The 11,468-nt window shown below is 39.1% G+C and overlaps 1 pseudogene; it reads right to left on the bottom strand.

Moving 5' to 3' along the window:
* Positions 1-9,545: 9,545 nt before the first annotated feature.
* On the bottom strand, positions 9,546-9,998 carry LOC140631610 (small ribosomal subunit protein uS17-like; annotated as a pseudogene).
* Between the last annotated feature and the right edge of the window lie 1,470 nt (positions 9,999-11,468).

Below are 11,468 nucleotides of genomic sequence, written 5' to 3'. Positions count from 1 at the left end.
GCTGAGGTCAAAGAGGTTGCGGTCTGTATTCTCCTCTAGGGTTTTGATGGATTCCTGTCTCACATAAAGCCTTTCATCCTTTTTGAGTTTATTTTTGTGTGCAGTATAAGAAAATGGTCCAGTTTCATTCTCTTCCATGTGTCTGTCCAATTTTCCTACCAACATTTTTTTTTTAAAGAGACTGTCTTTTTTCCATTAGATATCCTTTCCTGCTTTGTTGAAGATTAGTTGACCATAGAGTTGAGGGCCCATTTATGGGTTCCCTATTCTATTCCATTGGTCTATGTGTCTGTTTTTGTGCCAGTGCCATACTGTCTTAATGGTTACAGCTTTGTAATAGAGCTCGAGTCAGGAATTGTGATGCCAACAGCTTTTTTTTTTTTTCAGCTTTCCTCTGGCTATTTGGGATCTTTTCTGGTTCCATACAAATTTTAGAATTATTTTCCCAGCTCTGTGAAATAAGTTGATGGTATTTTGATAGGGATTGCACTGAATGTGTAGATTGCTGTGGGTAGCATAGACATTTTAACAATATTTGTTCTTCTAATCCATGAGCATGGAATGTTTTTCCATTTTTTTTGTGTCCTCTTTAGTTTCTTTCATAAGTGTTCTATCATTTTACCTCTTGCTGTAGTTATTTTTAATACAGTTGTCCTTTAACCTTCATGCTAGAGTTAAGGGTTTAGCATACCACCATATCACAGTATTAGAGTATTCTGAATTTGACTGTGTACTTACTTTTACCAGTGTGTTGTATATTTTCATGTTTTCATGTTATTTGCTAGTATACTTTTGTTTCAGCTTGAGGAACAAACTTTTTTTTTTTTTTTTTTTTAGCATTTCTTGTAAGGCAGGTCTAGTGGTGATAAACTCCCTCAGCTTTTGTTTGTTTATAAAAGTCTTTATCTTGCTTTCATTTCTGAATGAGAAAGAAGGAGCTCTCCATCTCTGAAGGAGAGCTTTGCTGGGTAAAGTATTCTCAGTTGGCAGTTTTTTCTTTCAGCATCTTGAATATATCCTTCTACATTTTCCTGGCCTTTAAGGCTTCTGCCAAGAAATCCACTGATGGTCTTGTGGGACTCCCTTGTATAGGAGAATTTTTTTTCTTCTTGTTGCTTAAAATTCTTTGTTTTTGATTTTAGACAACTTTTAAATAATGTGTCTTAGAGAAAATAATTTTAGATTGAAATTGTGAGATGACTATTAGCTTCCTGAACTTGGATATCTAAATCCCTTCCCAGGCTTGGGAAGTTCTCAGCCATTGTTTCTTTAAATAACCTTTTCACTCCTTCCTCTGTCTTCCTTTTCTGGGACTCCAATGATGTGTAGATTGTTTCTCTTAATGGTGTTGCAGTAAGACTTGTTTTTCTATATTTTCTTATAGCTCTAAACATCTTTAAAACAATTATCCTGAAATCTTTGCTGGACAATTGATGTATCTCCATTTCTTTGGGTTCAGTTACTGGAAGCTTACTGTGTTCTTTTGTTGATATTATGTTTCCCCAATACTTTGCGAATCTTATGGCCTTGTGTAGATATCTGTGCATTTGAAGAAGCAGTAACATCTCCCAGACTATGGACTGACTTCAGTAAGGGAAGACTTTCACCTATTGGGGGTCATAGTGAGGTATGTTATGACTAGTGGTAGGACATCAAGTTCAGGGTCATGTGGTGGTCCTTGTGTGGGAGGAGTATGATGTCTCATTGCTCAAGCTGCTGAGGCCCATAGAATCAACAACGATGTGTTTTTTGGTGAGTATTGGGGTCTGCAGTGGTTGCAAAGTCTGTTGAGGTCCTTAGCAGCACCCCCAGGTTCAGGGGCTAGATACAGGGTAGGTATTGGTGGTGGTCAGAGTGATGGTGTACACTTGCTTGTCTGCAGGTACTACCTGCAGGTTTCTGTATAGTGGCAATGGCTGGCTGCAAACATACACATGATGGTTCAGGACCAGCAGTGAGGACCAACTGCAGGCACACTGGCCACTGCAGAATTCCTGGCTGTTGGCACATACTTGTGTGGCTGCAGGGTCTCACCTTGGGCACATGAATAACAATAGAGGTTGATGATGGGAGTTGGATTGGTAAGGTGCAGGTGCACAGCTGGAAAGGTTAATTGCAAACAAGCCGAGCAGTGCAGGCCAGTGACAGGAGACAGGGCTAGAGCCAGGCCCATATGTGGCTGTAAGGGCCCTGGCTGTGAGTGTGGCCTTTTGTGGCTGCAGAGTCTCACCATGGGCTCACACAGTAGAAAGTAGTACACAGTGGAAGTTAGTACTCAGTGGAGGAGTTAGCCCCAAATGCACATATGCTAGTGGGTGTCAGCCTCAGGGCTCTAAGCTGACTTCTTTCACTCAGGCAGCTGCAGAGGCCTGGGCTGGTCCTGGCGTGGGTTCCAGGCTCCAGCATGGGGAGGGGAGCACTGAGTGTGAAGGGACTCAGGTGGCTGGTGTCTATGAATGTGAATGCCATGGGATGAGAATTGGTGAAATCTGTAGGGGTGGGGTCACAGCAGCCACCTCTGGCTATTTGTTTATTCTGTGGCAAAAGCTACTGAGGTCCTCTGCAGAGCAAAACACTGTGAACCATGGTTTTTCCTGCTGTGTGGCTAACACTGGTAGCCCCTGATCTTCTTCCTTGATCCTAGATGTCTTAATTCCTCTAGCTTTATTGGCCTCTGGGTGGGGTAAAACCTAAGTGGGTCCTGTGTGTGGTACCCCAAAGGCTGGAAAGCTTGTCACTGACTCAGCTATCCCTTTGTCAGCCAGGAACACTTTCTAGCTGGGGAGTTTCCTCTTGGTGCTAAGGAATGTTGGCCTGAAGGATGGGATGATGCGGGCAAAGTGAAGCTATTCTTTCTTCCCTTTTGTGTGTGATTATTCTCAGATTTTTTTGTTCCACTGTATTGCTAGAGTTTCTTAAGGGAACTCCTGAGCTCTTCTAAAGCTGTTTTCCTAGATAGCTAATTGTTGATCTGTGTGGGATGATAGAGGTGGGGACTCCTACTTGGCCATGTTCGTGACATCACTCCTTTCTGATTCTTGAATATATCAGATTAGAGACACCTTTATGTGAGTAGCTGAAGGGATGCCCTCAGTATTTCTATGTGGCAGTCTGAATTTGTACATAAACGTGTTCTGTCAAACGTGTTCTGTCATAAACATTGTTGCTTACACCATTCTGCCTCTAAGAGTTGGTAGTTCTATGAGAAATTCTAGGGTAATGTTCTTTAATTGGGCAGTTAATAGTTCACCTGCTCAGGAATAAAACCTACATGGTTTCAAATCTTCCAAGACCAAAACCAGTTAGGCACATTATACCTGGTTTTTGATTATGCCTCATTAGACCTTAATTGCTAGAATTCCCTCATGGATACTTCCATCTCTTGGAAGGATGAGAGAGAGAGAGACAGATAATCCTTCTTGTATAAAAATGACTTTCAAGTCTGCCTTACATGTTTTGGCAGTATATGCATCTATACTATACTATACTATACTATACTATACTATACTATACTATACTATACTACTAATATATATATATATATATTATTTTGTGAGAGAGAGATAGAGACATGGAGAAATAGAGACACAGAGAAAGAGACAGATAATTTTTAAATTTATATATATTATATAAAAACAAAGTATTTACAACCTCTAATTATCACCTTTATTTTGTTGTAACCTGTCCTATCATTTTAATATAGTCTTGTGAATTTCTATAAAACTTTTCAGTATTTATTTTATAAAATACCAACACTTTAATAGACATTCTTTTTTTTTTTAATAGACATTCTTCATGTGGAGTCAGGGCACATATATTTTAAATAATCTCAGATTAGAAGCACTATTCTTACCTGAAAAATACAAGGCTATTAAGTGAAGGAATCACATCTTGGATATGGTCAGGATTATCTAAACCACAGCATCTCATGTGCAGTAGTATACAAGTTGTGGGGACATTAGATAAAGTTGATTTCTTACTTATGTGCAGACATAAGAAGTAGATTTTAAAGTAAGAAAACATTTACTGTAAGTACAGAAATAAAGAGATGAGGGATAACTCCAGGCAGCTGCCGTGGCTCCTCACCTGGCCCCTCTTGGGAAATACAGGAAAAAGCAAAATGAGAGATCAGGACAGAGCCTGGACACAGCCCTAGGCTAGGATTTGCAGTCAGTAAACAGCTTCTGACCTGAACTTGAAATTTTAGCATCTGTCTCTCAGAAAGAGGCAAAAATATTAGAGTTCTATAGCATTTCCTTAAAGTGTCCCTAAATAGCCAGGTCTGCTTACATTTCAGTATTTCTGCACAGGTCAGTCATCTGCCTTCCTACAGCTTGCCCTCTGGCACCTTCCTCTTGCTCTTTATGTCTCACTTTAAATGCTACTTCCTCCTTGAGTTGTCCCCTAATTACTGAGAAAAGGCCCTGACACCCCTTCTCCTGGGCTCCCAGTTTATGTTCTACATCTAATTATTGAATGAATTACCTCCCTAATGTTTTGCAGGACTGTATTCCTTGAGTTTCTTTTCAAAACAAAGCAAGAAAATAAACAAAACCCCCAAATCTGTCCTATGGTCATAATTTTGGAAAACTCTGTACTCTAGATTTCTATTATATATTTATTATACACATTTGAGTCTTAATCATCCTGAGAAGTAATTCAGGAAAGAAACTTGTTTTTATCCAATGGTTCCAGAATTGACTGTCCATGAAACATCTCTTTTGAAAAACATAGGTCTTAATTTCCCTGGAACAAGATTGGGAGATGTTTTGTTTTATTGTGGTTTCTTTTCTTTGCACTGCCTCTTTACTGGACCATAATTTATTGGTATCATCAATATTTGCTATAGTGCTTGGCACATAGTAGGCCCTTAATGAAATTATTTGTTAATAAAAACATGGAAAGAAAAAGGTAATGACTCTCATGTTTGAAGTTTAGGAAGTTAATATTTATTGTTGCATTATAAACCATCTCAAAATTTAGTGGCATAAAGCAGTCTTTTTAAAAATATACATGGCTTTTGTGAATATGGAATTCAGAAAGAGCACAGTGGTGACAACTCCCCTTTGCTTCATAATGTCTGAGATGTTTTGTGGGATGATGGAAATGGTAGGGGTTACCTAGAATGGCTGGGGGCTGGAAGGGCTGGGCTGGAGAACCCACTTCAGAGATGGCCTCTTCACTTATATGAGTGGCCAGAGTACCCTACATGTGACCTCTCAAGCATGGTCATTTTAGGATCATCAAACTTTCTGTGTCATGGCCCAGGGCTCTAAGAACATGTACTCCCAGAAACCAAGGAGTAACTGCCAATTTTTGTTTTATGACTCAATCTCAAAAATCTCAGGTATGTCAAAGAATTTATAGCCATGCTTCAAAGTGGCATAGTAGCCATGGGCATAGTGATACCACTAATTGACATAAGGGGTTCAGGAGAAAAGACTTTGCTGGGTAGGAGGGAGCGGTAAAAGAATGTATTTCAGTGTGAGCCACATATGAGCGTTCAAGTTGGGATGTTCTTGGGCAGTTACAAGAGTATATCTGTAGTTTAGGAGAGCAGTGGGAATTGAAAATGAAGGTTAGAGTTGACATCATGTGGGTTCATACTGCAAGCACAAACATGATTCTCTAGGGAAAACTGGTAGAGAAGGAAAGAGAGAGGCTGGAACATAGATCTGGTGTTAATTATGGACAGAATGTGTCCCCTCTCAAATTTATATGCTGATATCCTAACAATCAATATGATGGTATTAAGAGGTGAGGCCTTTGGGAGGTCATGAAGGTGAAGTCTTCATGATTGGGATCTAAAAGAGATCCCAGAAAGCTCTCATGTCTTCTTTCTGTCATGTGAGGCTACCACAAGAAGTTGGCCATCTGCAGCCTGGAAGAGAGTCCTCACCAGAACTCAACCATGCTAGCACCCTGATCTCTTTAAACTTCTAGCTTCTAGAACTGTAAGAAACAAAATTCTGTTGTTTATAAGCCATGCAGTCTATGGTACTTTGTTAGGTAGCAGTCTGAACTGACTGAGACACCTGGGTAATGTCAACACAAAAAGGGAAACCAGAGAATAAGCAAGGCAGGGAGCTGAGAAGCTGCAGCCACAATGGTGGAAGGAGTAGGGCAGTGTGGTCCTGGGCAGCCCAGAGCAGGCAGTTCCAAGGTCAACAGTCATGGCTCCAGAGAAGTTGAGTAAAGAGGCCAAAGAAATGTCCACTGGATTTAGCAATTAAAGAATCCTTTGCTAAGGGAAGTTTCTGTGAAGAGGTTATAGGCACCCGAGGTGGTGGTGGTGGGACAGTTGAGTTGTTGGGGTGGATGCTGGTGGTGGGAAGCCAGAGTGCAGGGTGCTGAGGGAGGAAGCTCTGCTTTCACAGTTGGGTTGTGTTCAGGTGGTGAGAGATTGCCTTCCCCTACCCACAAAAGCCTTTCCTTGTGATTGGGAGTCACATAGCACCTCATTCACAATTGTTAGAAATGTGTAAAAGTCATTGAATGGAAAAAGCTTTTAGGAGCACAAGGCAGCCAGGGTGGATCACATAACAGCACAAACATGTGACACGTCTCTAGATAAGCCTGAAGCCACAGCCAGTAACAGCTCTGGAATCTTCCAGGGAGTAGCCGATGCAAGGAGCAACTACACTTCCTCTGTTTGGCATCTGCTGGCTGCTGGGAAGGGCAGTTTGCCAAGTCAGTTTTCCTGAAGGGTTAAGAGTCGTGTGGGCTCTGTTATTGTGAAGATATGTCTCCATATGAGGAGTGAGTAAGGACTGTTGGGACAAGGAAGTGTTATGTCATCTTACACATTTTACCAGTCCTCCTGACATTTCCCTTTCAGGAAAAGGCAAATACAAGCCTATGGAAAAAAAAATAGTTTGATATTCGATTTTCTTTTGCTTTTGTGGCACTTAAATGTGGCCATTGGAAAAAGTGCCTTACAGTTGATAAATTATGATTAAATGAATTAATATACAAACCTGTTCTAAGAACCAACACCATTTAAGTGTATAGTATTATAACTAATATTTTAATCTTATGTTATAGCCTTAAATACAGAATTATAGTTTGATTTGAAGGAAATTCTTCTTCTCTTTTCTCTTACATTTCATAGATAAGGTAAACTTAATATTTTGGACCTTTTCAAGAAAGCTTATAAAGATAGGAGTAAAATTTCTTTAGCCGCAAGTAAAACCATTACCAGAAAACAAAGTGATAGTGATCCATGTGGCCAAATTTGACGACTGAGTGGCTATAGTTCTCCTAAGTGGATGTTCTTTGTGGCTGGTGGGCTTTGATTCCAGTGACTTGTTTTTGACTCTGAATATCCAGCTTGAGAGGGCGTCCTTTTGGGAAAAGCGGTGTGCTCAAGTGATAAAATGTACAGGTGTAAGGTGATCCGACTTGAAGGCCTACTGAAAATTAGGAGCCCCATTGTACACCTCCTGTCTCTTTTGCTGTCTCAGAGAGAGAGAATGCTAGCAAGTTCAGGTCAGAAGCTGTTTACTTACGAGCAAATCCTAGCCTACGGCTGTGTCCAGGCTCTGTCCTGATCTCTCATTTTGCTTTTTCCTGTATTTCCCAAGAGGGGCCAGGTGAGGAGGCACAGCAGCTGGCTGGGGAGGTCTAGAGCGGGATCTATGGGGATTATTCTATTCCTTTATTCCTACTCTGAAAATAAAATCTTGTCTACCAAAATCCTCTTAGCTTGCACTTTTGAAAGCAGAATTCCAGTGTGATGTGATGCTCATGCAGGTTTGATATAAATCCACATCCAGCTGTGGACTAGAAAGCAGGGAAAAAGTAGAAGATGTGGTTTCTGAGCTTCAAGAAGTTAACAATATATTGCAGATAGGAATGAAATCTATCTTTGTATCAATATGAAGGAAATATGCTCTTAAGAATTTGAAGTATCTGTTTTGAAATAGAGGTTTTCTGATCAGAAAAATAGTGGGACATTTTTAGTACATTTATAAGGATGTTTAAGGAAGATGGCATGGACTATGACAGAGGAAGTATGGTGAATTAGAGACAAAGACTTCTAAATTTTTTTTTGCATTCGTTAGAAATAGACTTTCAAAGTCTTTTGCACAGAAGTAATTGGCGGAAAATTGAAAAGGAGACTAGATATGATTAGTTATTGTATTAGTGTGATCACTGGGCTTTTCCAGCACTTCTCTGAGTTGAGGACCAGGCTGAAAGGGATCACCTACTATTGTGAGAAGGGATGCAGTGGTCTGACAGATAATAAGGATTTGAGCTTCTGGAGAGCAAGAGGGGTGGCCTCTGATGCTTAAGTAGAGGGGATTTAATTTAATCACAAGGACAAGCAGTGTGTTTTGCACACAGCAGGTGTTCTGTAAGTGTTTATTGTTCATAATGCAACTCACATCTGAATTTGTGAGGGTTTTATGGATCTTAAATTCCTGAAATGTCTTTCCCCCCCCTTTTTTCTGGTAGTGTGCTATGATATTGAGCTGGGTCTTGGATCTTCTTCAGGTTGTACATGCATGCTTGGAAACCTCCTGGAAGCTAAAATGCTATGCCCAGATTGGGAAAATTTCACAAATATGTCTTTTTCTTTTAATGTTTATGATAAGAAAGTCTGTAATGGGAATTTTTTGGTCTGAAGTATTAATTTAGGTGATATGTCTGTGAATATTGGTCCTCAGAAATTTTCAAAACTAGGGTTACTTGCCCTCTATAAAATTATACCTAAAGTCAACTGTTCCTAAGCTAAGTTTTGTGGGATTTGGCATAGAGCTAGTTTCTGTAGAATTCTTATATCTCTGGAACTCCCATCCTTGTTGTCTGAAGACTAGAGTTTATATCTTTAGGAAATGAGAAAGATCTATTGGTGGTCAGAAAGAATTAGTAGTAAATCCATCTGCTCAAGTCAGCTTTTGCTTGATTGATGTCTTTGGCAAGATCAAATGGAATAGCAGATTATTTTTAATTTTTCTAATTAATTTTTAGTTATTCAGACCAATGGAGATGCACTGAGAGGTTAAGGACTATTATGGGGGAAAATGAATTCTCTCTTTGATGCACGCATTCACACAAATGTATATATACATATATATTTGGAATTTCAGTGGCTCAAAGAAGGAAATAATGGACCATATAGGACTTTACATCTAAAACATTCATTTGAGTTAGCTATCACTAATGGTAGGTAGTCTATAGGAGGCAGAAAATTGGCGATCAGTGAGATAATTTTCATTGCCATGGTAAATCATACACAGGGTAGTGACACAAGATACAGTACTTAGTTAATAGTCTAATGAAACGTATAAGTCTTTGATGTCCAATACTGTAGTGACTAGCCCGAGGTGGCTGCTGAGCAACTGAAATATGGTAAGTGTAAATGAGGAACTGAATTTTAAATTTTATTTAATTTTAATTATTTTAAATTTAAAAACTGATATGTATTAAGTTAATAAAAAAACCTTTATGAATGTTTGGAACAACTCAGGTGTGTCATTTACTTTTTTTTGTCCTGGGAAAATAGCTTTATTTTCTTCAGGAGTGTGGGCAGATGTGTAGTCTCAGAATATCTGGAATTGTTTGTTGGTGTCAGTGGCCTTTGTGACTTTATGAACATGTCTTGCTCAAGAGCTGGCACTTGCCTACTGTGACAACGTTGTCAATCTGGCCATCCCTGATGCATGGGGACAGGTGCACGGACATGTTCTTGTGTTTCTCAAAGTGGTGGTACTTGAGGATGTACTCTCAGTGGAGGACGGTGGTCCTTTGCATCGTCATCTTGGTCACCACAACAGACACAACCCACCCCAGATGAAGACATTACCAATAAAAAGACATTTCTCGTCAATAGAGGTACCTTCAGTGGTCTCTTTGGGTGTCTTGAAGTCCAGGACAATCTTTTTGTAGTATCATGGGAGCTTCTCCTTGCCAGTTTCTCCAAGCAGGACCTTCTTTTTATTTTGAGTGATAGTTGGCTACTTTCGGTAGGCATGGTCAGTCTGAATGTCCGCCATCTTCCTGGCTTCCTGAAAAAAGCTGTCAATTTACATTTTGACTGTATGTTCCATAAAGCCCAATATAGAGCAATTATTTCCTATGAAAACTTAGTGTCTGAATTGAGATGTATTATATATGTAAAATATTCACTGGATTTTGGAAACAATACAAAAAAGAATGTAGAATATCTCACTAGTAATTCTTTTACATTAATTATACATTGAAATGATAATATTTTACATATAATATTTTACATATATCAAATATATTATTTAATTTCATCTGTTTTTTTTAAAGTTTTGTAATGCTGTTGCTGGTAAATTTAATATTACCCATGTGGTTTGCATTATATTACTATTAGATAGTTTTGGAATAGGCAATACATGGAATATATTGAAATACAATATTTCAAGATGAAAAAAATTCAGTAAAGCCATGGGAAATATCTGAACATAGCTAGAGCTTTCACGTACTCAAAGGAGAAGAAAAATTCTAGATAGAGGGAATGATACTTGCAAAGGGCTCAGGTTGGAGTGTGTGTGAGATACTCTGATAGCCAAGTTCATCCATTGACTTGATGCAAAGCAGTGGGGAATTAGTTATGGAGATAAGTCCTCATAAGGCCTGTTGTGCAGGGTGTTGAATGCCAGGCTGAGGAACTTTGATCTTATTCTATAGACAATTAAGAGTAGCTGAAGGTTTTTGAGAAATGTGGATATTTTATGGAGGGCGATTTTGTTTTATTTGAATGGAGAAATATTGGAAAGATCAGTTAGAATAATGCTATGATAATATTCATGGTGTAAGGAGGACCTGATTTTAATTGGTGGTAGTGTTAGAAATAAAATCAATGATAATGAAGATAGAAATAGCTAATATTAATTACTTATTTTGTGTCAAGAATTGTGTTAAATATTTTTACATAAGTTATCTTATGTGACTCTCATAATGCTTTTCTGAGGTAGGTACTATTGTACCACATTTTATAGATGAGGAAACTAAAACATACCCAAGTTAAGCATTTTTTAAAAGGATTCTATCTATCATCTATCTATCTATCATCTATCTATCTATCTATCTATCTATCTATCTATCTATCTATCTATCATCTATCTATCTATCTAATTTGACAGAGAGTGCGCATAAGCAGGGGGAGTAGCAAGCAGAGGCAGAGGGAGAAGCAAGCTCCCCATTGAGCAGGGAGCCCAATGTGGGGCTTGATACCAGGACCCTGAGGTCATGACCTGAGCCAAAGGTGGACACTTGACCGACTGAGCCACCCAGGCACCCCCCAAGTTAAGCATCTTGATAAGAAGAGCATCTTGATGAGTTTGGACTGGGGAGAAACAATCACAGAAGTTTTGGAAATCCTTTTGGCTATGCCACCAGTGAATGTCCTTTTTCCTTTTTGGAATGCCAGGCAGGAGATGGAGATTGTCATTTTACACAATTGATTAGAGAAACCTTCTCTAATAAGGTGAGAGTTG

Source organism: Canis lupus, chromosome 4, assembly GCF_048164855.1.
Source record: "Canis lupus baileyi chromosome 4, mCanLup2.hap1, whole genome shotgun sequence".
Lineage (NCBI taxonomy): Eukaryota > Metazoa > Chordata > Mammalia > Carnivora > Canidae > Canis > Canis lupus.
This window is presented reverse-complemented; position numbering and strand designations above follow the sequence as displayed.